Here is a 27,994-nt window from a genome sequence, read left to right on the forward strand (position 1 = left end):
TTTTCTATTTGTTTCTTGCTAGTACAAGGTAATCTAGTGGATTTTAAAATTATTGATCTTTCTAGAAATCTCATTAAATTCATTTATCAGTTGTATCTGTTTTTAGATTTTTTGGATTCTCTCTAAATACCTCCGATATATTGACATTTTATTGCTTAGAGACCTCTACACCTTATTTTTTATTTTTGCTCTCCCCTCCCCAACTGCTCCTCCAATAAGAAATTGGAGATAGTGGAGGCACCTGCTCTAGGCTTACTTCCAGGGAAAAAAGCAGTCAATGTTCTTGTATGTATTGTGTTCTTTGATGTAGGATCCTTTTTCAATAATCTTGATCAGAGTAAGGAAGCCAGTTTTTTTTTTACTGCTAGCAGGTTTGTTTGTTTTGTGTTTTTTTTTTTTTTTTTTTTTTTTGGAACATAAGCCATCGTTTACTTCCTCTAGTGTACATAAGCAGGGCCCTGAGTCAGCAGTGAAAAATAGATGAGACTTGGGTCAGGCACTCTGAAATGAAATGAGGTCATCCCAAATGGAGGGTAAACCCTACTGCACCATAACACTGCCTCAGGCATCCTTACTTTAACTTTGTATGAGCTATTATGATCTTTATTACTTTTGCTGAAATTTTTTCTTTCACATTTTTAATGTAATTATAATGATCTGCTTTTCAGCCATTTTGCCTGTATTCATTCATTTTGCCATTGTTTCTCCCAAAAAATTACTCATTTTATGGTAATAACTAGTTTTTCATGACAGCTGAATGCCTTTTTAAGTCTTTATACTTTTCTTTGAAATTATAACTATCAGCAGTGCATATTTGTAATACCTTGGTCTGAGTAAAGCACAGAACTTTTTTTTTAAAAAGATTGATTCATTTATTTGAAAGTAAGAGTTACACAGAGAAAGAATGAGAGGCAGAGAGAGAGAGTCTTCCATCTGCTGGTTCACTCCCAAGTTGGCCGCAAAGGACAGAGCTGCACCGATCCAAAGCCAGGAGCTTCTTCCAAGTCTCCCACGTGGGTGCAGGGTCACAAAGACTTGGGCCATCTTCCACTGCTTTCCCAGGCCATAGCAGAGCTGGATTGGAAATGGAGCAGCTGGGATCAAACCAGAGCCCATATGGGATGCTGGCACTGCAGGCAGCAGCTTTACCCGATATGGCACAGTGTCGGTCCCCTTAGTACTCTTAACTTTTTACAAGATTGCATAACTTTTTGATTGTGAAATCATCAACTCTCAAAATTCTGTAGGTCTCCTGGAAATTGTCATGTACAGTTTCTCAGACATTGTTAGGCCACTGTAATTATTCACCTTATCTAGGTAACATATTTTTTACTTCTTTGGATGTTCATGGAACTAAGTTTGAGTTTATTTTTTAATGTTTCTCTAAGCATAATCTAGATATGGAAGTATATGCTCTCATATATTGTAGAACAAGGCATGATCTTTCTTCACTCATGTTTCTGGTATTTTTTTCATATTCTCCAATATAGATGTAATTGTAATGAACTACAACAAAGTTCTCAATCTGCTTTTCACACCATTATTCTCCATTTCTCGTCATGGTAATCACAACATTCATTATTCCATAACATGTACATCTCTTTTCATTGTCATTGCATCTAATGCTATACCCTGTATTGATCACTAACATCTTAGTAAGCCAATAGTGATAATATGAGCTATGGCAATCTTGGTTTGTATTTTTTGTGGTATCACAAACTTGCCCAAACTTGGAAACTCTGAAAATTTTCATGTATACAATTTTTCAGAGTGCTTGCCATGGTATTCTCCTGTTCCACATATCATTTTTATCTTTACTGAAATTTTGACATTGATGTGTGAAATATTCAATCATATATTTCTAGACACTGGTATCTTTCTTGTAATATACTGTAAAGTGGAATGATCTCTTCATGACTTAAGATATTTTATTTACAAATAATTTTAAACATTGAAATGGATTTTTTCACCAAACTCCTTTATATTTCTTAGTGATTTTATTGTTACTCCTACTAATTACTTAGTCTTTCTTACAGTATTAGTAATATATTTTATATTGTGAGCATCTTTTCTGGTTCTGTGATTGAAGTTGTTGATATGTGGGTTTTTTATTTGAAGATTTCTTTATTTGAAGGAGTTGCAGAGAGAGGTAGAGACAGAGACGAGAGAGAAATAGATATGTCTTCCATCCACTGGTTCACTCCCCAAATGGCTGCAATGGCTGGAGCTGCGTCAGTCCAAAGCCAGGAGCCAGGATCTTCTTCTGGTTCTCCCATGCTGGTGCAGGGACACAAGGACCTGGGCCATCCTCCATTTCTTTCCCCAGGCACATTAACAGGGAGATAGATTGGGAGTAGAGCAGCCAGGACTTGAACTGGCACCAGTATGGAATGCCAGCACTGCAAGCCAGGGCCTTAACCTGCTGTGCCACAGTGCTGCTCCCAGGTATGTGTGTACTTAATATCCTCATTTAAGTCAATCCTTGTACTGTGACATTCTTGCTTGATTTCTTTTCACTGTGATGTCATCAGATAACTCAAAATTCGGTATGTTTTGCTGGTAACATTAATGTACAGTCCCTCTGAACTCTGTTAGGGTGAGTTTAATCTTACACACTTTAAGGTCTCATATTTTTAAACTTTCTTAATTTTTATATCTCCAAAGTTATCATTCACTGAATTTTCCCAAAGTGTAGCTCTAGATATACTTTCTCAGAATTTTTCTAGTAGGTGGAATGAGTTTTATATTCATTGATTTTTACTTCTCATTTTATGTAATTACAATTAAGTATTTTTTCACCAAATTCCTTTATTTTTGCATTTTATAGAATTTAGCAAATGTAAACTAACCTTTGATTTTAGAAACTTCTTTAGTGTATGTATCTTTAGATACTTGGATAATTCCTTTAATATTATTATCTAAAGTGGCTTGCTTAAAGATTTTGGGAATATTTCAGCATTCTTTTTAAATGTAATGGAATATTTTACACCAAATTCTCATATATGCATGTCAATCTCAATCTCAAAATATTTGTAACATGAACAGCCTTTTTATTTTTGGGTTTTGAAATATATTTTGTCCATATGAAAAAATACTACATGAACACTATTTTTCAATACTTGAAGGATGTTTCTGAGAGTCATCTTATTTGTACACATGCCAATAATGTATCTTCTGTCAACCTTCAGCTTGATACTCTGTTAAAAATTCATATTTTTCTTTTACAGAGCTTTTAAGATTTATCTTTATTTCTGGGTTTATGCAGTTTAATTATGATCTGCCTCAGCATGGTGATTTTTTTTTCATCCTGTATTTGGAGTGCAATGACCTGTTTGGGTCTTTGGACTTATAGTTTTGTCAAACTGAAAAATTTGGCCACAATTTCCCCAAACATATACCTGACCATTTTAGAGATGCTATTGACTCTATTTAAATATATAATTGTTCTTATTATCTGCCCAGCCTTTTCAGTCTTTTCTTCTTCTCAAATTTCATTTTGATCCTTTAAATTGCCATGTTTTCCTGTTCACTTCTTCTGAAATGTCTCATTTGCACAACTTAGAAAAATTGCTAATTTCAGGTATTGTAGTTTTTGCCTCTAGAAATTGCTCTTGGGTCTTTCTGCATATAATCTCTGTGTATCCATCTATATAAATTGTGATGCATGTCTAGGAACCATTGCAAACTCTTCATTAGTACTGTTCTCTGCATCATTTGAGTATAAAGGATATCTGTTTCTTTTGTCCCTGTTGCTGACATTCTCTATCCTTGCAATTTTCTGAGCAATATCAGTATCTCTTTCAGTCAGGAGTACACTGAATCTCACTTGGTTTGAAGCTGGGACATGAGATAACTTCAAGAGGGGGAGTCAGCTGTCAAGAAAAACTATACAGCGGGGTGTGCTCCTTCATACAGGGGCTCCTGCACTTTCTTTTATAACAAGAAAATAAACAAATATTTAATGACATGTAAATATTATGGATCTATATACATGACTCTATAAAACATTCTGCATCTGTATTCAGCTCTTTTTGGGTTCATAATGTCTTCAACGATGATCCATGAATGCACACATCTTTCTGTGTGCTTCTCTTGCTTATGTATTAAGTCCCACTCCAACAGAGACAAATCTGTCTCCTTCCTTTACTTGTTCCACCTTAGGACACCATGCAGTCACATGAAAATACATAAAACTATACATCTGGTGGGAAATTACTTCCTGAACCAGATGCTGTTGCCTTAGTTCGACAGATTCCACTCACTTTCACAGTTACTCAAGTTTTCACTATTCCCACTCCCTTCAATGAGGTTGTTGCATACATTTATATTAGTTTAGTTTTTTTTGTCACATTCTGCATCCAGTTCCTGAATTCCATGATGTGCTACATTGTTTTTCATTTAAGTTGTAGACTTTAAGGTCATATAGAATTTGACACACTCATAGTGCCATGTATCCATATTATCCTTCAAAATACTTTCAACACTCTTACAAACCCCATGTACCTCACATATTCACGTCTCTCCCCATATCTCACCAATACCAATCTGTTTCCTATCTCCATAAATTTATCTTTTCACCTAGAAATATGCACTTAACATTCCATCTAGATTTCTGTGATATGATACCATGCTGCACAGAATTGTTGGGTGGGTGTTCCAAAATTTACTTTTGTATTCACCAATAAAACATTGATAGCATTTGATCCTTAGTTATAAAAGTGCATGTTGGAGCTGGCATTGTTGTGTAGTGGGTTAAGCTGCTGCCTGCAGTGCTGGCATCCCATATGTGCACCAGTTTGAGTCCTAGTTGCTCAAATTCCAATCCAAATCTCTGGTAATGTGCCCGGAAAAGCAACAAAGGATAGCCCAAGTCTTTGGGTCCCTGCACCCATGTGGGAGACTTCAATGGAGTTCCTGGCTCCTGGCTTCATTATAGCAATTTGGGAAGTGAAACAGCTGATATGACACCCTCCCCCCAATCTCTCTCTCTCTTTCCTTCCAAAAAATTAAATAAAATTCATTCTTTTCAAAAAGTCACTAAGGACTTAAGGATTTCCAGCAAAAAACCAACTGTGGAGTTATAAAACCTCACTTGTGAGAGAACTATTCTTAATTTAAGCTAATGAGTGTTGATAATTTCTCCACTCATATTAAATTACGTTTTGCTCTTTCTCTGATGTTTCATCTCTACTTGTCAAGTAAAAAAAAATGTCAATGGCCACGATACGCTGGGCCAATCTCACATGCCCCGGCATTCTGTAGCTCTGGTAGCTGAGCTGCATCTCATCAAAAGCAGGTCAAGTTAAACTTGGAGAAGCAGATTAATGCTACTGCTTATCCCCTCCCCCCCAACACACACACATTCCTTTTTGCTTCAGTTCTTTGTGGATCTGGCTAACCAGTGTTCATGATGCTCCTCTTCTCATCTGTCCAAGTCTGAAATCAGGTCACTTCAGGGCTTCAGTGTACAACTGTGTGTATACCACCAAAGGGTACCAAGCTGAGTTCTACTCACCGAGGTATGGCCTGACGTCACAGGACAGCCCAGAGAAGGAACACTTTTCAGCAAGTGCATACTATGGGAGTGCAGTAACCCACACTCATCCTTGTTCTAGGGCTATAGGGCTATGAGCTACCCTTCTTTCTCATCACTGGGCAACTATGATTGAAACTTGAAGTTCTTGGGTAGATCTATCTCCTAATTATCATGGATTGGACAGTTTAATGCTACTGTTCATCTCCTCCTTTACCACCACCACCACTCACTTTATTTCAGCAGTTATTTGTGGATCTGGCTAACCAGCAGAAAATTAGTCAACTTGAGGTTTCTAAGGAAAACCTCTTTCATCTCTACTTTATTTTGGAGAAACTAAAAACTAAGCAAGTTGTTCAAATTTTAAAGGAAATTTAAAAAATTGATTTCTTTAATGTTTTGTGCTTGTTTGATCTAAAATACTACCTTGGAAATAAATACTTTTATACTCCATGTAAGCAGATTCTCATATATTTAAAAAAAAATAAACATTCCTGAGGATTCTGTGTTCTATATTTAAACCTAACTTCACAACTAAAATTTTTTAAGTGCTGTGTTTTTCAGTGCCGAATAACCGGCAGAGTACTGTGATTCTATGACTGTTGCCATGTAACTTCATGGCTGAACAAAGAAACAAAAACAAATGCATAATCAGTAGATTGATTTTTCTAAATTGTGAAATCTTTTCCTACAAATTTTTACTATTTGGCATCTTCCACGTCTTGTTGGCTGGTGTGATCAAGCAAATGGAAAGCAATGCTGACCTACAGTATGAATAGTGAGTTCATACAGCAGACAGATGTGATTCTCTTCTCCACTTCCTGTTCCCTACGCTGTCCTGAGGTGGCATCTCTGGGTGTCTGTACTCTCCTGTCTCCCAATTTCACACCAGAGGGCAAAGAATGTGTACCAGATGTAGAGAACAGGAGGTTCTGGTGTTCCTTCAATTCCCCACAAAGCCCCTCTGAATAAGCATTTTGTCATCAAATATGCTATACTTGCTTTATAAATGCAGCTTAAAAGAATGTCTCCTCCCTGGGCCTCCCACAGTCTCTGTACTATTTGCAGCAAAGAGCCTCCCCCACCCCCCAAGCACTTTCCTCAGCAAAGTCCACTGAAGGACTCAGTTGTGGTCCAGGGGTGGATGACTCTTGGCAGCTTTCACTGCAAATACCCTGGTAGAATTGGGAGAGCCCTCTAAAGAGCGTGCTTCTGCATGAAAGAACATTGGGCTTATAAAACAGTGGGTAATCTTCCATGGAGTAGGGGTGAGGAGACATCCCAGTATTTCTCACTGATAGCTAAAAAAAAAAAAAAAAAAAAAAAAAGTTCCGGATAACTCAAGAATTCAGGAAGTTTGCAGCACATGAAATAGTGAGATTCAAAGCACAGGGCACCGTTTTCTTCTGTCCTTTGTCTCTTTTAGTTAAAAACAGCTGTAGAGAAGGAGGTACCTTTCTCTGAAGGGAGGAGAGAACTTCCACTTTGACTACGACCTTGTCTGAATGTGATCAGAGTCAGTGAACTCAAAAGGCTTCCATAGCCTTGGCAACTCATGAGAAGGGCCTAGGGTGATTACTGATGCCATAGACAGGAGTGTCAATTTGTTAAGTCAACAACAGGAGTCACTGTGCACTTACTCCTCATGTAGGATCTCTGTCCTTAATGTGCTGTACATTGAGACTTAATGCTATAATGAGTACTCAAACAGTATATTTCACTTTGTGTTTCTATGGGGGTGCAAACTGTTGAAATCTTTACTTAATGTATACTAAACTGATCTTCTGTAAAAAAAAAAAAAAAAAGAAGAAGAAGAAGAAGAAGAAATTATCAATTCCCAACTTGACTCTCACTGGGATTAAACATGACAATAGGTCTGATCTGATTTCATCATCAGTTAAAAAATCATCTATTATTTTTCACTTTATGTTTCTGTGTGGGAGCAAACTGTTGAAATCTTTACTTAAATGTATGCTAAACTGATCTTCTGTATATAAAGAGAATCAAAAATGAATCCTCATGTGAATGAAAGGGGAGAGGGAATGGGAAAGGGGAGGGTTGCGGGTGGGAGGGACGTTATGGGGGGGAAGCCATTGTAATCCATAAGCCGTACTTTGGAAATTTATATTCATTAAATAAAAGTTAAAAAAAAAAAAAAAAACAGCTGTAGAATTTGGGGTCAAAATTAGGTTCACCTCTGCTAATCTCCAGAATGTCTGTTTGTACTGAGGAAGAAGTGAGGAACAGAACTCACATGGGGCACGTGCACTCTTCCAGACATCATGCAGGGTGCTTTCTGCATGTAATTACATTGTCTTCCAACAACCCAGAAGAGTGGGCATTCACTGCATTTCCCAACTGAAGGAACTGATGGCTGTGGTAAAATACCATTTCCAAAGTAACACAGATAGTAGGCAAGGGAATTCTCAAGATAATTGATGTCCTAAAGACTGCATTCTTATATATAACTGGAATCCACTGAGCCACAATCTTTGAGTATCTTAAATGCCATCTAATGGTAATTTCTACAAATGCTGGACACAGATCCCAAATGCCATGGAGTCACTCAGAGACATTACTGGCAATCTTAATTCATTCCCCAAATGCAGAATATACTGAGTTCCTGCATACTGGGAGAAATTACCAAAGTTTATTGCTTACATTTATCTATGAATCTGAAAGGTTCCCCTGATCTCCATAAATGCACTAAGCGCAGAAGAGCTAAAATTAAACAAATAAAAGCAACTCCTTTCCTCTCAGAACTGCTCAATAGTAGGGGTGAGGAGACATCCCAGTATTTCTCACTGATAGCTAAAAAAAAAAAAAAAAACCTGTTCCGGAAAGCTCAAGAATTCAGGAAGTTTGCAGCACATAAAATAGTGGAAGTTAATAGACTACTTGGAAGTTAATAGACTACTGGACTTTCCAACATCTATCTACACATCTGGAATAGAGGCACAGTGTAAAACAATTACGAGACCCATCTACTAAAATCATTACCCTTTGACAAGAAACCATCACTATCTCAGTACCGTAACTTTGTTCAATTAGATATACCAGGAGAAAAAAGGCCAATGAGATCAAGTGAAAACAGGATTGCTGGATTCAACAAAATAAAAAAACTCTGAATTTCAGATAAGCTACACATCTTATTATTATAAATGTGTCCCTGTCCTCTATAATATTTGGGACACTCTTATACTAAAAACGCATTTGTCATTTACTTGAGATTGAAATTTAAATAAGTATCCTGTATGTTTACCTGACAACTTTACATTAATGGAAATGCCATAGGCAGTTAACATAATGGTTAATACACATGTTGGGATAGCAGCATCCCATATCAGTTTGTCAGAGTTTGAGCCCTGGCTCTGCTCCTAATTTTAGCTTATTGCAAATTCACATCCTGAGAGCCAGCAGATGATGGTTCAACTACCTGGTTCCCTGCCATTCATGTGGGATACCTTGATGGAGTTCCCTCTTCCTGGCTTTGGCCTATTCCTGTCCCAACTGTTGTGGGTATTTGGGGAGTGAACCAGTGCATGGGAGGTTTCTCTTAGTATGTCTGTCTCTCAACCTTTCAAATAAATTTAAAGAGAGAAAGCAAATGCCACATATCACCTCAATGGATGAGTCATTCTGATGAGTAAAATAACTCACATTTGCCTATTAATTATCTTTTAAACACTTTATAAGTGTGAATTCATATGATCCTGAACAGAACCTTATAAAATTGATACTATTACCCATATTTAGAAATAAGAACATTGAGACACTAACAGGCGAGTAGCTCACCCATAGTTACAAGCTAGTTAATGCTACAGAAAGGGTATGAACTAAGACAGTTCTAGAGTTTAAAACCTTAACTATTATACGGTATGTTATCATATCAAATGTGCCAGTGAATTCAAAATCATCCTACAGACTGCATATGGACAATAAACTTGAAAATACTGTTTAGTAAGCTTTCAGTGTGTACCAGTCACCAACTTTATCCAATGACTCTTCAGAGAACAGCAGTAAATGCGGTTTTGCATCTTTACTAAGTGTATTTTCTCTTTTCAAATATTTCAGAAATTGGGCAAACCCCATGGACAGTCTTAGGAATATCTGATACTGATCAACAAAAGCAAGTTATTGTTTGCTTCATAATTTCATATAATCAATGTTTATTCTATAAATACCTCGCTGGAGAGTACTAAAATTACAGACCTTGATCGGATCCAGTGTATGTATTGTTGATATGCCTTGTTTCTTATTGAGTTAGGAGGAGCTAAACATTTGTAACTGGATTGATTCATTTAATAAATGTCTGATCTACTTCAGCCTAGGTTTCTGAAGCTTGCATGTGGTACCATAATGCTTCTTTAATTTGGAGTATTCTGATATTCCACTCCTAAACTGCAATTAGATTCATGCTCAAATAGTTTTCAACTCAACACGTTGAAGCAACTCTCATAAGGATGCATCCTCCAAGTGAACATGCTTTAAGGCAGAAACAACCAATTCTTTTCATAAAGTTCACCTTGCATATGAATCTAAGGATATTTGTACAGTAATCCTGTCTCAACCCAGATCTAAAAAATCAAAAAAATCCAGAGGAAATGTAGGAGCTGGCATTTTCAGGCAGGCCATGCCAGTTGATTATAATGCTGGAGTTGAGAAAACAATTTTAACATCAATAGACAAGACAGTAAAAGCAGCTAGTGTTGGGTTTTTACCCACTGGGGGCTTTAAAACTGCTTTGAGAATTTTCCCTAGTTCCCATTGCAGAGTTTTGAGGCAGCTGTAGAAAACACACACATGTTTATATTTAGCACAACAGTCTCAAATACTCTAGCTCCATTATCTTGCATTACAGCTCTTCCCACATCATCAGGCTCACAGATGGGCCTTCTGGTATTCATGAAAAGCAATCAAAACCTACAGTTTGGGAAATTAAAACCCCACAGTGCTTCTCATAAAGAAACAAGGCTGAGCTTCTAATAGGTGATAGCATGCTGAGAGAGAGGGGAAACGTGACTTGGTGTTTAACCTGAATAATAGTTATTCCATTTCCTTTGCTTTTATTCTTTTTTCTTAAATCTTCTTAACATTTGGATTTGCAAATTATGTTCCATATACAATGACAATCATAAAAAATTCCACCGTAACTAATGACTTGAGTGTAAGCACTATAAAATTTCCTTCTACATTTTAAAACTGTAGGGGAAGATACCAAACCTAGAAACAAATTAATAATAGCTATAGATAAATATCTACTTTTTTTCTCTTCCTCGTGATGAATAAAATACTGTGAAAAGTTTTTATCAATTTTAGTACCATAAAGAAAGTAGTACAAATGGGTACATGAACCTATTCTATTGAATAAAAGTATGCACACACACCCCATCTTTTTTAAAGTTTTCTGATTAAAAGACACTGAGCAGGCAGAACAGAAAATATGTGGAACAAGATAAATATTATTGAAAGATACTACAGGCTGAGTTGATAAAGTGAAGAAATTCTACAAGGAAAAAAATGACAATGATGCTTCCATAGATCAGAGCTATTACTTAACAAGTGGGCAGTACTGCAGAATGAATATTGCTTCTGTTTAGTGTGCCAAATTGTAAAATAATGAAGATCCTCACATTGATTCTACACTAAAGCTTTATGCATGTCAGTTACAAAAGCCTTTTGGATTGGAACTAAGAGAAGACCTAATTTTACAACAGAAACAAAAAGGAGGCAATGTCAAAAGCTGTGAGCTCTTAGTAGGATGAGCTTCAGTTTACTGAAAGGTGTTTTGCAGATGATTCTGTTCTATAAACAGTAGGAAAATGGAGTTTTCAGGAAAACTATCAAATGCTTTTCAACAAGAGGGACAAAGTTTTTACTACTTCAGTGAGAACTAAACATTATATTCAATTAAATTCTCTAGTTAAGCCCTTTAGTTCATAGGGACTGCATCTCAACAGGAAAACTGTTCATGTTACTGCTCTTCCTTCAACCAAAAGGTATGGTCCATTATGCTCAAGACAGGGTTGGCTCATCCTTGGGTAGACCTGGCTAACTTTAGCCATGCACAATATTCCAAAGAAGAAAACAATGCTAAGAATCCCTGTACACAATTTTAAATGCTTATAGAGATATGGCCAAAGAATTGATGAAATTGTGATGCTTAATATGTCTACAACAAATAAAGAAGCAGTACATTAGAAAGCAATGTTTTCAAATATCTTATACTGGGTTTAAAAATTATGCTAAGAAAACATTGCCCAGGTCTGTTCTATACAGCATCAGACACACACAGCCATGAAAACATGGCACTCAAGAGAAACTGGATTTTGGGGTTGGTTTCAGCTAATTACAGGATTAGGTAATGTAGTCTAAGTTGCTTTCATGTATTTTGGCACATTTTACTTCATATAAATAATGTTATGTACCCAGCTCATTATAATGATACAGTAAAAAATATTAGAAAATGCCTTCAAAAACCACAAAATGCTAAAGAAGGGCAATTTTAATAATACACAATATTCCACTTGGCATATTAAGGTGTTTTTTTTGTTGTTGTTGTTTTGTTTTGTTAGTTTGTTTGTTTTGACAGGCAGAGTGGACAGTGAGAGACAGAGAGAAAGGTCTTCCTTTGCTGTTGGTTTAGCCTCCAATGGCTGCCGCGGCCGGCGCACTGTGGCCAGCACACCGAGCTGATCCAATGGCAGGAGCCAGGTACTTATCCTGGTCTCCCATGGGGTGCAGGACCCAAGTACTTGGGCCATCCTCCACTGCACTCCCGGGCCACAGCAGAGAGCTGGACTGGAAGATGGGCAACCTGGACAGAATCCGGCGCCCTGACCGGGACTAGAACCTGGTGTGCCGGCGCCGCAAGGCGGAGGATTAGCCTAGTGAGCCGCGGCGCTGGCCAGGTGGTTATTTTTTAAAAGTAATCCATGATCAGTAAGTTTAAAAATCACCAGGTAAAACAAAGTAAATTAATCTCCTTACAGGATTTTTGGTAGTCTGTACTTTTTTAACAAATTTTTTTTCTTTTTAAAGATTTATTTATTTATTTGAAAGTCAGAGTTACAGAGAGAAAGGAGAGGCAGAGAGAGAGAGAGGTTTTCCATCTGATGATTCACTCCCCAATTGGCTGCAGTGGCTGGAGCTGCACCAATCCAAAGCCAAGAGCCAGGAGCTTCTTCCAGGTTTCCCATGCGGGTGCAGGAGCCCAAGGACTTGGGCCACCTTCTACTGCTTTCCCAGGCCATAGCAGAGCGCTGAGCTGGATAGGAAATGGAGCAGCGTGAACTGGCGCCCATATGGGAGACCAGCACTTCAGGCCAGGGCATTAACCCACTGCGCTGGACTTTGTCAAAATGAATTTCAATAAGTAGAAACAGAAAAGAGAATGGAATTAATTAAATGCATTTCAGCACAAACTCTTTTCTTGAAGAACCATGGAGGTGATGTTTTTCAGAGCATATGTTAGGAAATGTTTACAAAATTCCTCATTTGGAGAGCAAGGAAAATAAGACACTTTAAAATAATGCAGTTTGGGGATGTATTGACATGCATTATCCTAATTATTTTAGTTCATAGTCAGACACCTAAAAAAGGACCATTTGAAAACTCTGGGTTTGTAGTTGGGAGAGCCCAATCCTTGTGGTAGCACTACCAAAAATGAGGGAAGCTATTTTGAGTTCCGAGACAGAAACCTCAGATTCCCATCAACCACCAAGAGCCAAGACAGCTGAGACTGGCATTGACCCTGAGTCAGAAGTCACTGAGGCTGAAAAGTTGGATGCAGGTGCATTGAGAAGAAGGTAGATAAGGGAGCATCAGGTAGTCTCTTGAGAGCCAGAGTAGAGCCTGAATTCCACCAGACAAGAATGAGTGGATAAATAGTCAATTACCCCACAAGGCTTTATTTTATATTATTTGATATACATTTTATCCAAAGTATTTAGCAAATGGATAATGTATACTAAGCATATCAGATATGTCAGATGTTGAGTAAATGAGGTTAAAGTGTTCTGTCTGTAATATCCAGTAGCTCATACATTACAATTGATATCAGACTTCAATAAATCAATGCATGCTATCATATGTAGGGTAACATTAAAAGTATTGTATAAGATTATATAATTTACAAGCTATGAGATGAGAACATAGCACACCAAAATTAATTTAAACTCCAATATGACATGGCTCATATCAAATGTTAATATCTCACACTCAGTGATGCTAGTATAATGTTCTGTGACTGACTCGTTTGTGACAGTACACAAGTGTAAAATTTGAAAGTCCTGCATAAGTTGGTTAATATCCAACTATCCAGTGCCACTGCCATTCATATTTTCTGTGGATCCTTTCTTCCACCTTATCATCTTTGAAGGCTTTCATGCTCTTTCTCAAGCAGGACATAGCCTCTGTGACAGATGATGTCAACAGAAAAGGAAGAAGGGCTAAAACTGAGAGAAAATTTTTCTAAAAATGTGATGGGGCCAGTGTTGTGGTGTAGCAGGTAAAGCCACTGCCTGCAGTGCTGGCATCCCACATGGGCACGGGTTCAAGTCCCAGCTGTTCCACTTCCAATCCAGCTCTCTGCTTTGGCCTGGGAAAACAGAAGATGGCCCAAGTCCTTGGGTCCCTACACCCAAATAGGAGACCTGGAAGAAGTTCCTGGCTTCAGATTGGCTGTGGGGAGTGAACCAGCTGATCAAAGTAAATATTTTTTTAAAAAATGTGATATATACATAAAAATATATAACTATATATATAAAAATCCAAAATAAAGGAATTTTAAACCCAGCAATAACAAAAAGCAAACATATAAATGGACCCCAAAATATAAAGATCTGCATGGTGAGAAAAACAGCAGGGGTCCCTTGACTGCTTCACCTGAGGAATGATGAGGTCACGGTCACACATATAAGGTCATCAGCTGATAACGGGAACCAAAGAATCGTAAGTGTGGAATACTACAGTGGTGTAGGAAAAAAAAAAAAAAAACAACAACAAACAAACAAACCACGAAATCCAGTCATTTCTAACAAAATGGATGAAACTGGAAAACATTATATTTAGTGAAATAAGCCAGTTCCAAAGGGACAAATACCATGTTATTCCTGATCTGTGATAACTAAGAGAGCACCTAAAAGGGAATCTGTAGAAGTGATATTGACACTTTGAGTGGCAATGACTTTGAACAGCCCTTGTCTTGACTGTTGAGAAAGTTTTTAATACTATTTGCTGAACACTTTACTCAGCGTAGTTAATCATATGTGTATAAAGTTTACTAAAAAATAGATCTCAGTAAAAAATAAGAGTGGGAATAAGAGAGGGAGGAGGAAAGGGAGTGGGAGTGTGGGTGGGAGGGCAAGTATGGTGAGACGAATCACCATGTTCCTAAAGTTGTGTTTATGAAATGCATGAAATTTGTATTATTTAAATAAGTTTTCTTTGGTGGGGGGGGAGTCATAATGAACAATGTTAGAGCTCACATTCATGGACATAGAGCCTGTTGCTTCAAACCAGGGTAGAACACTTCATTCTTGGGACCTGGAATAGAATTTTAAGAAAATATTTGCTTTTTTGATAAGAAAAACTAATGAACAATTTAACACTAACCCAGAACCATCTAAAGAATAAAATTACAACTTGAAAGGATGCAGCTGGTTTCAAGTGACTTAAGTGATTCTCAAACCCAACAAACATAAAATTATCCACCTTAAACATTTAGACACTTACATAAAAAAGACCATAGATATAAACCTTTTACAATTTAACTTGAATCACAGTGCTAAATGAAAACTGTAAAACATAAAATGTCTACATGAAAAAAAGATGCCATTGGGTTTATCAGATTTCAATGTAACACCAATAGAATATCTAAACAAAAAATTAATAAATAATTGTGTGAAAGTTAAAGTTTTTGTCTTTTTGAAAGATGCTGTTAAAGAATGAAAAGATGTGTTACAACTGGAAAATGTCAAATGAGATAAAAGACTTAGCGAGAATTTAAGTTAAAATATGCACCTGATTTAAAATGAGTAAATGTCCAAGAATACACCATACTGTACTAGATCTACAGATGTATTTAAACACAGAGAAAGATGTTTAACAACATATCTTATAGGGAATTACAAACGAAGACCACATTGAGATGTCAACAGAAAGGGCCAAGTACAAACGGAAAAGAGGTGAACGCTTAGGAAGAGGGCCTGTGTGAACGGAAAGGGCGGGGGAGCTGCGACAGAAAGAGCCAAGGCTTCCAGAGGGTGGTGTGCACATGGAGAGGGCCATGTGCAAATGGAAACAGCCAAGTACAAACAAACGGGAAGAGTAGAGGCTTGATGAAGAGGATCTGGGGACCAGGCAGGGGCAATGTGGGCAGTCTTGGGCTGGAAGGACCCCAGGTTGGAACCCAGGGAAAGGCAGGGAAAGACCTAGAGGCGGGGACCTGGGCCAGGGGCTTTCGCATGGGTACAGCTCCTGGATCCCAGGTGAGGAGCAGGTGTAATGAAACAGGTGAGCAGAATGCCCTGATCAAGCTGCTAGGGTCCACAAGGTTTTGATTGGCTGTGGGCCACAGATAGGCCTTGCTGGGGCTGAGTCTGAATGTCAACCAGCTAGGCTCAGACCCAGGAGACTTCAGCTGACCCCTGTGCGGGAGTGGACATCCTCAGTGACTTTTGGGTGACACTGCTAGGGAGAGTGAACGTTGGACTCAAGAGTGGACACCGGGGGACTTAGATGGGACTAGATGGGCCATTTGCCTAGAGGCAGACACAGACACCCTCCATCCCCACAGCAAACACTGGTTGAATAAAGAAAGGTATGCCTTGCACGCAACACACATATACACATACATACACACACACGCGCACGGGCGCACATTACATGTACCACACCAGCTGAATAGTGTCATCCTCTTCCAGGAGTGCAGCCTCTGAGGCCTCCCAGAATGGACACTGGGGCAGAGTCCACTGGGTTGCTGCTCCATGGGCTTGGCTCTTCCTTCTCGGGCCTTTGAAGACTGCCCAGGTGGGTGACAGGTGAGCTTCAGGCAAGTGGCAGGGGAGACCCCAAATGCACCTGCTCTTCGCAGCCTGAGCAGGGGGGCCTGCCTCCTGGGTCATGCCCGAATCCACATACCTACCCCCTCCCCTGACACCAGTGCAGCAGCCGCCATAGGCCTCGCTGGACATGGCATAGTACCACTCCTAGTCCAGGGCTTTCCAAATGGCCCTGCCCCTCCCAACTCCACCCCTCTCCCTCAGCTCCACCCCTTCTCCTCAGCTCTGCCACCCCTTGCCCAGCCCCACCTTGTAAGTTACAGCTGCAGCCCTTTACTCCAGCCCCACCCCTCTCATTGGCCCCAGCTCTGCCAGGGCACTCCCTGAGTGACAGTGGGATGGGGACATGACATGTAGATGCTGACATCACCTGGGGCCCCTGCCCCACTGGAAGTCATACACCTCTCTCTCCATTCCTGGAGCGTCCAGCACTGACCCATCCTCCCACTGCTGCCTGCCACCACCTCAGCCACCAGCAGCTTGTACTCCATGGCTACAAAATGGTTCCAGGGCCAGCACTGTGGCACAGTGGGTTAAAGCCCCAGCCTGCAGCACCAGCATCATATATGGGTGCTGGTCCCAGTCCTGGCTGCTCCACTTCTGATCCAGCTCTCTGCTATGGCCTGGGAAAGCAGTGGAAGATGGCCCAAGTCCCAGGGAGACCCGGAAGAAGCTCCCGGCTCCTGGCTTCAGATCGCCACATCTCTGGCTGTTGCAGCCAATTGGGGAGTGACCTCTTTCTGGCTCTACCTCTCTCTGTAACTCTTTCAAATAAATAAAAATAAATATTAAAAAACAACAACAACAACAAAAAAAACAGTTCCAGTCTGACAGCTCAGGGTTTTCACCATCCCACGGGAGGCGCGCAGTCTGCAGTGGTCATCAGTGGTCAGTAGCAGTCAGCAGAGTCGTTGGTCAGCAGTGGTTGGTCACCAGCAGTCACTGGTCAAGTAGGGGCCATTGGCAAGTGGTCAGAATAGGTGACTGGTTAGTGGACAGCAGTGGTCAGTGTTCACCAGCATTGGTCATTAGATTTATAAAAGCAATGAGGAAGTTTCTTGTGCCATCATGTCTGCAGCAGGTAGTGGTGTCGAAGGGCTCCTGGGTCAGAACCACAAGACCCTGTTGGCCCTAGGAAAAGCCACTGCATCCCCCCAGCTTTTCAGGAAACCATGGGTATCCAGCAGACGGCTAAGGCTGAGTGACATTGCAGGCAGAGCCGGAAATTTCCACTTAGAGACTACAGGAGCCGACTGCTCCAACCACCCCTTCTCCTGGGCCAGCTGGGTGACAGACGTCAGTCAAGGGGGCTTTTTCCTTCAAGAAGTTCTCACCTCCCTTGCAATCTCACTTCCTATTTCTCATAGATGGACGTGTGGCCACACACACCCCTTCCAGGCCTTAAAGCCCCACTCAGTGATTTTGAAACCTAAGAACTGGCTGCTGTCCGTTTATTGGCCTTTAAATGGGTTTTAAAAAACACCAGGGTTTAGAGTAATAGGTCAGCAGGAAGTCCCCACCTCTGTTGTGACATCACTTCCACTATCGCATAAATGGACAGCTCTGCTTTCCTCAGGAAGTTCCTGTCTCCCTATTCAGTAGTGCTCAGCATTAAATGGGGTACCTTCACCCTAGTCAAGTCCACCTGCTCATTCTGCTCACGGTCCAGGTGCTTGTCCACGTTGAATAAAGTATCAAAGAACATGGGCGCTAGCAGCTGGCAGTGCTTCACGTCATCCAGCATAATGTGGCCTGCAGAGGTAGAGTGAGGGCATGGACGCTGGGATGGACAAGGGGACAGACACTGGACGGACACCAGGGCCATGGACAGATTGACATGGGGACTCAGAGAGGCCTCAGAGGATCAGAGTGGACACAGGCAGTCAAGCACAGATCAGGAGGGGTAGACAGGGGTGAGGGGTAGGGGACCTGGATGTCAGGGCCTTGTGAACCCCCCCAAGTACCAGAGTGTATGCAGGCAGGCAGGCATCAGCCAGCAGGGGGTGCTGGAGGTCTGCGGGCCGGATGGAGACCCAAGTGTAGGTGGGGGCACATGACACCAGAGATGAGGGAATGGCAAGACCCTTCCCCGGCAATGCCCTCCAAACCTGGGGGCAAATAGCTGGGACCTGAGAGGCAGAGCTTGGCCTTCCTGGCCATCCGGTCCCTGCAGATGGGGAGAAGGCAAGGCCAGGAGGGGAAGGGGTGAGGCCTCTACCATGGGTCCTCAGCCTAACAAGGTCCAGCATCCGGCAGATGTAGCTGGGGAAGGGCAGCAGGTAGAACCAGGAGGGGAGGGCTAGGGGAGGGCCAGAAGAGGAAAGGGGCTGGGCCTCTACCCTGGTCTACGGCTGCACGGGGTCCAGCATCTGCAGAGGCACTCAGGGAAGGGCAGTGGTCTGATGCTTAAGTCTGCAGCCAGTGGCTCTGTTCCTCATAGAACTTCAGCTCAAAGGCAGAGAGCACCCCGTCCCCATCCAGATCCATGCAGTGGAACCAGTACTCAAAGCTGCCTGGTGGGGAGGAAGGAAGACCGTGGGGAAATGCTGATAACCCAGAAGTGACCACTGATCACACTGCTGTTCACATTGTGACCACTGACTGCTCACAAAGTGACCACTGACCATGCTGGGGCCACATGCTGCCTGGGCAGGGGGAACAGCGGTTAGCTACTGACCACATTGATCAATGACCACCCATTGGATGCTGCTGATCACACTGATTCACTAAAGTAACTACTGACCACGCCATGGACATTGCTGACCACTGACCACATTGAAGGACACTGTTTCTGTCCATGTAGTGGAACCAGTACTCGTTGCTGCCTGGGGGGGGGGGGTGAATGACGGTCAGTGGGGGATACTGTTCACCATGTAGTAAACACTGACCATCCCAGGGACACTGCTGACCACACTGACTCTGAGGTGAACATTGACCTGAACACACCAGGGACACCAGTTCATTCGCCCAGATCTCCACTGGGTCATACTGAGCCTACAGTATCCAGCAAAATCCACCAACTGCCTGCCTGTGCAGCCTAAGGACCCACCGGGTGGGTGTGGTCTTTTCTTTCTCAGAGAGCAGGAACCACACGAAGCCTCAAAGCTCATCTTCCCTGCCCTCTGCCCTGTCCTGTCCCTGAAGTTAGCTGCAATCAGCAGTGGTCAGCAGCAGTCAGTGGACACAGGCCAGGGTCAGATGAGCCTGTCCCAGCTGGAGGTACCCCCATCAAACCTCTCAAAGGGAACCCCAGGAGTCCTGCACTGGACCTGAGGCCCCCACCCCATGCTGTCCACACTGTCCCTGATCTGATGTGATGGATACCAGTGATGTCATCATCTCCACAATGTTATCACCCGTGATGTCATCACCTGTGCTCCCCAACCAGGGACCTCCACCTACCACATGATGGCACTTGAGAATATCCTGTCAATCATCTTGTTGGAGATGGCTTTGGAGGAAGACGTGAGGCCTGTGAGCTGTGAAGGGCGAGGCTGGTGGCTAGAGTCAGCATGGAGTGTTCCTGGGGATTCTGGGGGCCCAGGGCAGGGTTCAGAGGGGGCCCTGACCATGGTCATGGTGCCAGGCCAGGTCCCAGCTGTCCAGCAGATCCTAATCAGTATCAAGTTCGCGGAAAGCACACTGGATGACATAGACATGGTCCTAGCACTAGCACTTGCTCTGTTGGCTCAGTTCCACCGCCTCTTCCAGCAGAGCCACCAACTGCAGCGGGCAGGGCCTCAGGATGAGGGCAGGGCCTCAGTTTCAAAGGGGTGGGGGCAAGGGCTGCAGGATGGGGGTGGGGCTTTCAAGGCCTTAGGTTGTGGAGCAGTAGGATTTCCTGCCATGGTGGGACTGGGGTCTCCTATCCCAGAGGTGGGATCTTCTTTGGGGGTGGGGTCTCCTGTCCTGGGAATAAGGTGTCCCATCATGGGTGGTGGTTCCAGGCACACACCTGCAGGAAGCAGCTCCTCCTGAGCTCAGAGCAGCTGATGTGCCCAGACCAGGACCTGCTGACTGCGTAGATCCACTGGGTCACCTGCACAACAGACAAAGATGGGGCTGGGGCAAGCAATGGAGGCATTGGGGCTGGGGCAGCAAGGTTGGGTCTGGTAGTAGCTGGCAGACATGCTTACCTGTGCTCACCCGAATGTCCTCTCATCTGACTCTACGGCAGCAGTGGATGGGGCATCCCAAGGGATCCACCCCCTGGTGCTCCCAGAAGGGGCAGCACAAGGAAAGGAGGAGCTGCCGCTCACAGGGGGACTCTGATTAGCACAGGTATACTCGTGCCCAGGTAGATTACAGGTGGGGTCAGGGGTCACAGGTTGGGTTGAAAGCATCACAGTGGGGTCGGGAGTCTAGGGCACTCATGGTGGTGATGTAGCAGGAGTGGAACTCAGCTCCTCCTAGAGAAAGGTGAGGCCAGTGTTCGAGTCCACGTCCTGGGACCCAGAGGATGAGTGACAGGTGTGAGGTGAGGATGCCTCCCTGTGACAGGTGTGACCTGTGACAGGTATGTAGTATGTGTGACAGGTGTGAAGTGTGGATGACCCCTATAACAGGTGTAAGGAATGACAGGTGTGAAGTGATGATGTCCCTCTGTGACAAGTACGACCTGTGACAGGTGTGACAGATGTGAGGTGTGGACGCCACCCCTTGATAGGTATGAGGGATGTGCAACTGACAGGTGTGACACGTGCATACCCTACTGGGGGAGAAGTGGGGCACTCACCTACAGGAAGGGGACAAAATCCTCCTGCTCTAGGAAGTCACGCCGAGGTTCAGCAAGCAATTACAGGAACCTGCCCTGTCGTCCTGGCAGTTGCGGAGGATTCTGGAAGCATTAGCAGCACTCATAGCTCTGTCCAGGGGAGGCAGAGGTGGGGCCAGGGTCCCCTCTGCCAATCACAATGCAAGAGGCAGAGCCTGGGTCCACTCTGCCTATCACAGCACAGGAGGCCCCTCCCACTGCCCAGAACTCCCAAAAAGTCCCTGTCCCACCCCCACATACTCTCCTGCCCCATCAGAAGTTCCCAAGGCCCAGCCCACCCAGCCCAACCAGAATGTACAGGGCTTACCTGCACCACATGGCCATGAAGCAGTACAGAATACAGATCCTCTGTGCCAGCTCCCAGCCCAGTGGAACAGGAGTCCTTTCCAGTCTAAGGGGCAGCCGCAGACCTGGGAAACAACCCAGCTGTCACCGAGGCTGCCACTCAGGGTGACTGACGGTGGCAACAAGAAGAACCTGGACAGAAGCAACAGAAAGAACCCAGCCAGAGGGAGGATACAGGCTGTGCCGCTCAGGGTGATGGACAGCAGGGAAAGACCCACCTATAGAGAGGGCACAGGCCATGCCGCTCAGGGTGATGGACAGCAGGGAAAGGAAGGACCTGGACATAGCCAGGGCACCGGAAATGACAGACAGCAGCAACAGGAAGGAAATGGCCACAGAGAAGGCACAAGCCACTCCCCGCCCAGGGCCAGCACCCACCTTGGCCACTGCCAGGTCCCATAGGCCCCACCCCTGGCCTCCAGATCCACAGGCCCTGGCCCTGCCCCCTCTCCCCCTCACCCACCTTGGCCACATTGCCCCTGTGCCCCTGGCAGGCACACTGCAGTGGGAGCCTGGCAAACACCATCTCCAAGGTGCCAATGGCCATGTCCACACTCAAGGCATCCACCAGGTGGCCCCACAGGAAGCAGAAGGCTGGGATCTTGCCTGCAGGGAGTCCCAGGGGTCCCTGTGGCTCTGGTCAGGTCTACACCTGTGGGGGTTGGGCAGAGGTGGCGTCTAAGGACAACGGCCTACCCTGTCACACCTGCTGACCATTGACCGCTGACCACTGACTGCTGACCACCCACAGGACCTACCACTCCAGCCCTGGATCTGTCACACCAGTCCAGGACCTGTCAGTTATTCCAATCCTGGACCTGCCACTAAAGCCTGGGACCTGTCACTCCAGCCTGTGATGTGTCACTCACTCCAGCCCAGGACCTGTCACTCCAGCTCAGCACTTGCCATTCTAATCTAGGAGCTGTCAGTCACTGAATCCTGGGACCTGTCACTGCAGCCATTTCAGCCCAGGACTTGTCACACCAGCCTGGGACCTACCACTCCACCAGAGATATGTCACTCCCACAGCAGTGCCAGAGACCCTAGCCCCAGACCAAGCCCCTCCCCTACTGAGCCAGTGAGGGTGGGGTATAGATCTGCCCCCTTCTGTGGGGATCCTGACTCAGGACTGCAGTGTAGGCATGCCCCCTACTGTGCTAACCCGGTCCTTGGCTGTTCCTGAGCTTCCAGGGCTGTCAGTGGGTGTGGCCTCCATATGCACAGGAAGTAGGTTTGATGGACAGCTGCCCCTGGCCCCACAGTGTCCACCCAGGAACCTGCCCAACCTGGCACAGACCCTCTGCCCCACCACCCCATATCAGACATTATTGCTTAATAATTGACAGCGGTCCATCTTGCCTTTACCAGGGTCAGAGCCAAAGCCTGGCTCCAAGGAGCACATCAGGTTGGCCCCGAAGAGACCCAGCAGTGCACACTTCCACACACACACACACACACACACACACCCTCCTCTTCATCATCATCCTCATGCCACTCACTGTGACGGCCAGCAGGGAGAGGGAGGACCTGCCCACAGCAAGGGCACAGGGTGTGCCACTCCGTTTAACTGCCAGCAGGGACAGGAAGGATCTACCCACAGATTGTGGAATAAACTCAACCCCCAGGAAGATTGACTGACAGTCCGGGTCAGCCGGTGACTGACAGTTGCAGGTGCAACCCAGCCTAGCCCTCAGCCTCTCGGCTGCACAGAGCAGCTGACCCCAACTCCAGCTGACCATGGCTGGGCCCAGGAACTCCGACCCCTGTGGGCCCCTGGAAAATCCCAGAAACCCAGGTGGGGCAGATATGGGGCTGGAAATAGCAGGTGAGCCCCAGCTCCACGACAGCTCTGTATCTCTGCTCCTTCCCAGGAGCCTATGCTCCGTGAAAAGTCAGGGTCTCTGGTTCTTCTCCCTGAGTCCCTCCCCCGTGAATAACAGCTCAGTCTCTGCCCCCTTCTCATCAGCCCCTGCTCCAAGCATGACAGCTCAGAATCTCTGCTCTCTTCCCATGATGCCTTGCTACGTGAGTGACAGGTCAGCATCTAGGCTCCCCTCCCATGATTCTCTGCTCTCCCTAACAGCTCAGCGTCTCTGCTTCCTTCCCATGAGCCCTTGCTTTGAGTGACATCTGTACATCACTGGGCACTTCACAGTCAAAAAAAAACAAAAACAAAAACAAAAAAAAAAACACTTCTTATGAAGGTGCCTCTTTGAAGGAATTAAAAAACCTCCAGGGACCCGCAACTTCCAGTGAAATCTCCTCTTTCCGGAGCTGAAGCTTCAGGCACAGGTGCGCAGCCGCTGTCAATCACACAGTCGTCCCTGCTGCAGGACCGCCCCCAACAACACTCCAAGAAATAAAACACATGGCTGGGCTCTGGCCCTTCTAACCTCCTCCTCCCATCCCACTCCCCCTAACCAACCCAAGACCACCAGCCATACCAAAACTGGCCACGCCAATTACCAAGGCCACGTCTTCCCCGCAAATCGCTCGGTTGTAAAGCCCCCTCCTCACCTCCGCCCTGCATCTCCCGCCTCTGGGCCCCGCGGGTCAGTGGGCGCCACGGCCGGGGAATCCGCCCCGGGGTTGGGCGGCAGCATGGGCGTCCGGAGGTCCGGGTCCGCCCGGGGCGGGTGCTGGCATCCCGGCGTCCGCGGAGACGGCCACGTGGACAGCGACACTAGGGGCCTGGGCCGCGCGCAGGCACTCGTGGAACACGCGCTGCGCGCCGCTCTCAGCAACCGCAGAAAGAGCTCCACCTTCATCCTCAGAACGGGCTGGAGCGCGCGGCGCAGGGGCGTGGCGGCTTCCACCGTTCTCGCCTCACAAAGGACCCAGGGGCCGGGCCGGCCACTTCAAAACGGGCGCTCTGGACGCGGGGCTCCGTCCAACCGGCGGCGTAGCGCGTCATCACGTCCGTGGGCGTGACGTCATCAGGGCCGCGACGGCTATCTCGTAGTTTTCTTTTTCTTTCTGGCCCCCTCCGCCGATACTGGAGGCAAAGGGGAAGGTTCTGGAGCCTAGGCAGCAACCGGAATCCCCGCGATCGTGGCTTCTTGGGGTGCCTGAGGGGTCGCAGCGGAGGTTGCAGCTTGCGCTGTGCGTTCTGACGTGGGTGGTCGGGGCGGGGGAGGCAGTTGTGGCTTTGTGCGTGCGCTGAGAGTGCCAGTTATCGAGGCTCTGAAGGGAAGAAGGGCTGCTCCGCGGCGCTTGCAAGGTGCCGAGATGGAGCGAGAGTCCGGGGTTGAGGGCGAGTGGTAGGGGGAGAAAAGGAGTGAGCATGCCCTATGAGAGGCAAAACGGTTCAGCGGGATTTTAGGGCGAGGGTGGCGCAGATGCACCGCACCTGGGGTTCTTGTGAAATGATGTGGGGCCCACTAAAGATGTGGCCCAGCAGTGAGTGAGACAAGGAGACCTGCTGCGGAGGCGGGTTCACCAGGGACTGGGCGTGGCATCACCTGTCTGGAACAGATGAGAATTTTTATTTAATTTCATGGAAATACTATACAGAAATTGCAGGTGTGCATGATTAGGGAGCTGCAGTCAGGAGCTCCAGCCAAGTCTCCCACGTGTGCATGAGCCAGGAGCTCCCTCCAGGTATCTCAGGTGGGTGAGAACCATCTGCTGCTGTTTTCTCCCAGGTGTACATGAGCAGGGAGCTGGAGCCAGGAGCTCCATCCGGGTTTCCCATGTGGGTGCAGCAGGTGTACAAAGATGAACCCATGATGGCAGGTGCACCTGCTACTCTAGGTGCAGGTGCTGCTGGCACAAGGTAAGCCACACAGACCCAGTTTGGTCCACGGTGACCTGAGAAAGGAAATCCCCCTGCTCTTGGGGTTCCCCAGACACTGCGTATGGGAGTGCTTGGTCCTAGTATGTGCAGCAGAGCATGAATCGCAGGTGCAAGGGCTCGGCTGGGCGACTGCTGGAGGCAGAAGCATCCTGCGGAGGTAGCTTTTGGTGGCTGGGTGAGTGGAGACTGTGGGGTGAATATGTGATCATTGCATGACCCAAGCATGGTGAGGGTTAGATGCCCCAGCTGTCCACCACCCAGAGCCCCTGTCTTTCACTTGGGAGTGGATCGAAGTACAGGTGATTGATGTCATTATGAATTGACAGATAGGTGATTGATAGGTGGGCGGGTGGGTAGATGGATGGATGGGTGAGTGATGGATGCTAATGGATAGATGGTGGGTAGATACGTTAATGAGTAGATGGATGGGTGGGTGAATGCATGGAAGGGTGGATGGATAGGTGGATGTGTGGATTGATGGATGGGTGGATGGAAGGGTAGGTGGATAGGGTGGGTGGGTTGGATGGATGGATGGATGGTTATATAGATGGATATGTGGATGGATGGATGGACAGATGGACATGTAGATGAGCAGATGGATGGATCGATAGGCGAATGGTTCAATACTGACTTGCAGCTGAGTGCATACATAAGCATCTAAGTGTCTGTGCTCATGCACATTCTAGGCAGGGCCATCAGGAAATGGTTCAGGGCCTTATGAAGCTGCTGCACCCACGTGGGACACCTGGATGAAGCTCCTGGCTCCTGCCTGCAGCTCCCTGCTCATGCACCCCTGGGAGGCAGCAGCAGAGGATGGCTCAGGGCCTTGTGCACCTGCTGCACCCATGTGGGAGACCTGGATGGAGCTCTTGGCTCCTGGCTTCAGCTCAGATTCTGTACACAGCTCATGTCTTGAGAGCCCAGGTTCTCAAGACATCTCAGATTCTCCACACACCCAGAGTAGGTTGTTTGTGGTGCCAGGAAGGCACCACACAAAACAAAACAAAACAAAAGCAATAAAACCATTTCCACAGTGTTTTTACCAACAGGAAGAAAAAAAAAAAGCAGGATGGAGGCCATAAACCACAAGTGAACATGGGCTGAGGCCTTACCTGTGCCTAGGTGCCCCTTTGCCTGCCCCAGGGTGACTGCTTACCTGTCCCCAGGGACCCTGAATCCTTCCCAGATCCTAGGAGAAAGATGAACAGGAAGATGGCAGCCAAGGGAGCTGCTGCCTGGCCAGGGGCCCTCTGAAACAAGACTGACATATGAGTGAAAGCCATCAGAGGGGGAATTTGGCTGGTGACAGACAGAGGCCATGCCCTTTATTGAAGAGGCACAGATGGAACAGGATAAAATGGCAGGACAGAAGTAGAGCCAGCCTCAGCATTAAAGAAAAAGACACAAACACACAGCTGTCATCCTGCCAATCACATGGGTGTCAGGACCTGGACATCATAGGGATGTCATCCTATCACATGGTCATGAGGACCTGCAAATGAAACCTCCCTCTACCCATTTTCTTAAGTCTGCATTTCAAATAAATTATTTTTAAATAGAAAAAGGGAAGTAGCTTTCCAGGGGACTCATCGCTACACAGCCTTAGGCCTCTGCATCAAGCTTACTTCCTCATCCAGCCCATGAGTGACATTTCGACACAACGTGTCGCTCCCCGTCTTCGTGGGGGAACGACACAAGACCCTGCCTAGGCTTCATATCCGAGTCACGGCACCATTATGTCGCTCCCCGTCTTCGTGGAGGAGCAACACAGGACCCTGCGCTGTTCTTTCGTCTGCTCGGCCCTCCCCGGGTTTGCTGCTGGTTCTTCCCGGGTTGGCTACTATCCCTTCCACCTCCGTGGAAGGGCAGTTCCCCCTGGCCGCTTTCCCCACTTCCGCAGGGGAGCGGCACTCCGCCGGCCGGCTTTCTCGGGGGCTGCACGGGTGTTCCTTCAGCTAGATGTTCCCCATAGATGTTCCTGGTGCATGCCGTCTCTCTCCTCCTTTATAGTCCTCCTCCGCCAATCCCAACTCGGCTGCCCACACGCCGAGTACGCTGCTCTCCTCCAATCAGGAGCAAGTCCTACAGTTAATTGGTTGAACTGGAGGCAGCTGTGCGGAAGCTGTTTACTTCTCTCCCAGCGCCATATTGTGGGAGAGCAGATGCATAGAATAAGTCTTAATTCCAGTAACAGTCTAGTCCGGTTTGCTCCCCACAACAACGTATTATGGAAATGGCTTTCTAGGGGTGCCAGTGACCAGCTGGCATTGGGAGCAGAACCAGTGATGGTTGTGCTTCTGGGCTGATTATGGATAGGCAGACAGATGATTGACAGATGGATGGATGATGGACAGGTGACAGGAATGTAAGGAGGTAGACAGGTTGATGGGTGGATGATAGATTCATACATAGTGATAGAGATACAAGAAAGAGGTGATCAACATGGAATAGATGGATAGATGATAGGTGAAAGACACCTAAAG

The 27,994-nt window shown here is 45.6% G+C and overlaps 1 long non-coding RNA gene across 8 annotated transcripts; it reads right to left on the bottom strand.

Annotated features, from left to right (window-relative positions):
- LOC149120026 (uncharacterized) lies at nucleotides 1-27,638 on the bottom strand. Of its 8 annotated transcripts, none has more exons than XR_016226720.1 (7): nucleotides 26,668-27,638; nucleotides 24,233-25,180; nucleotides 21,678-21,780; nucleotides 21,332-21,433; nucleotides 19,999-20,635; nucleotides 15,022-15,079; nucleotides 1-1,074 (listed from the first exon to the last, which is right to left on the bottom strand). It is a non-coding gene; the product is annotated as an uncharacterized LOC149120026 (long non-coding RNA). The 8 variants fall into 8 exon arrangements; XR_016226721.1 differs by lacking the exon at nucleotides 1-1,074 and having other exon boundaries at nucleotides 8,375-15,079; nucleotides 19,999-20,075; nucleotides 20,552-20,635; XR_016226719.1 differs by lacking the exon at nucleotides 1-1,074 and having other exon boundaries at nucleotides 8,375-19,109; nucleotides 19,999-20,075; nucleotides 20,552-20,635.
- Between the last annotated feature and the right edge of the window lie 356 nt (nucleotides 27,639-27,994).

Source organism: Oryctolagus cuniculus, chromosome 20 (assembly GCF_051225735.1).
Source record: "Oryctolagus cuniculus isolate XC-2025 breed Fujian yellow rabbit chromosome 20, ASM5122573v1, whole genome shotgun sequence".
NCBI lineage: Eukaryota > Metazoa > Chordata > Mammalia > Lagomorpha > Leporidae > Oryctolagus > Oryctolagus cuniculus.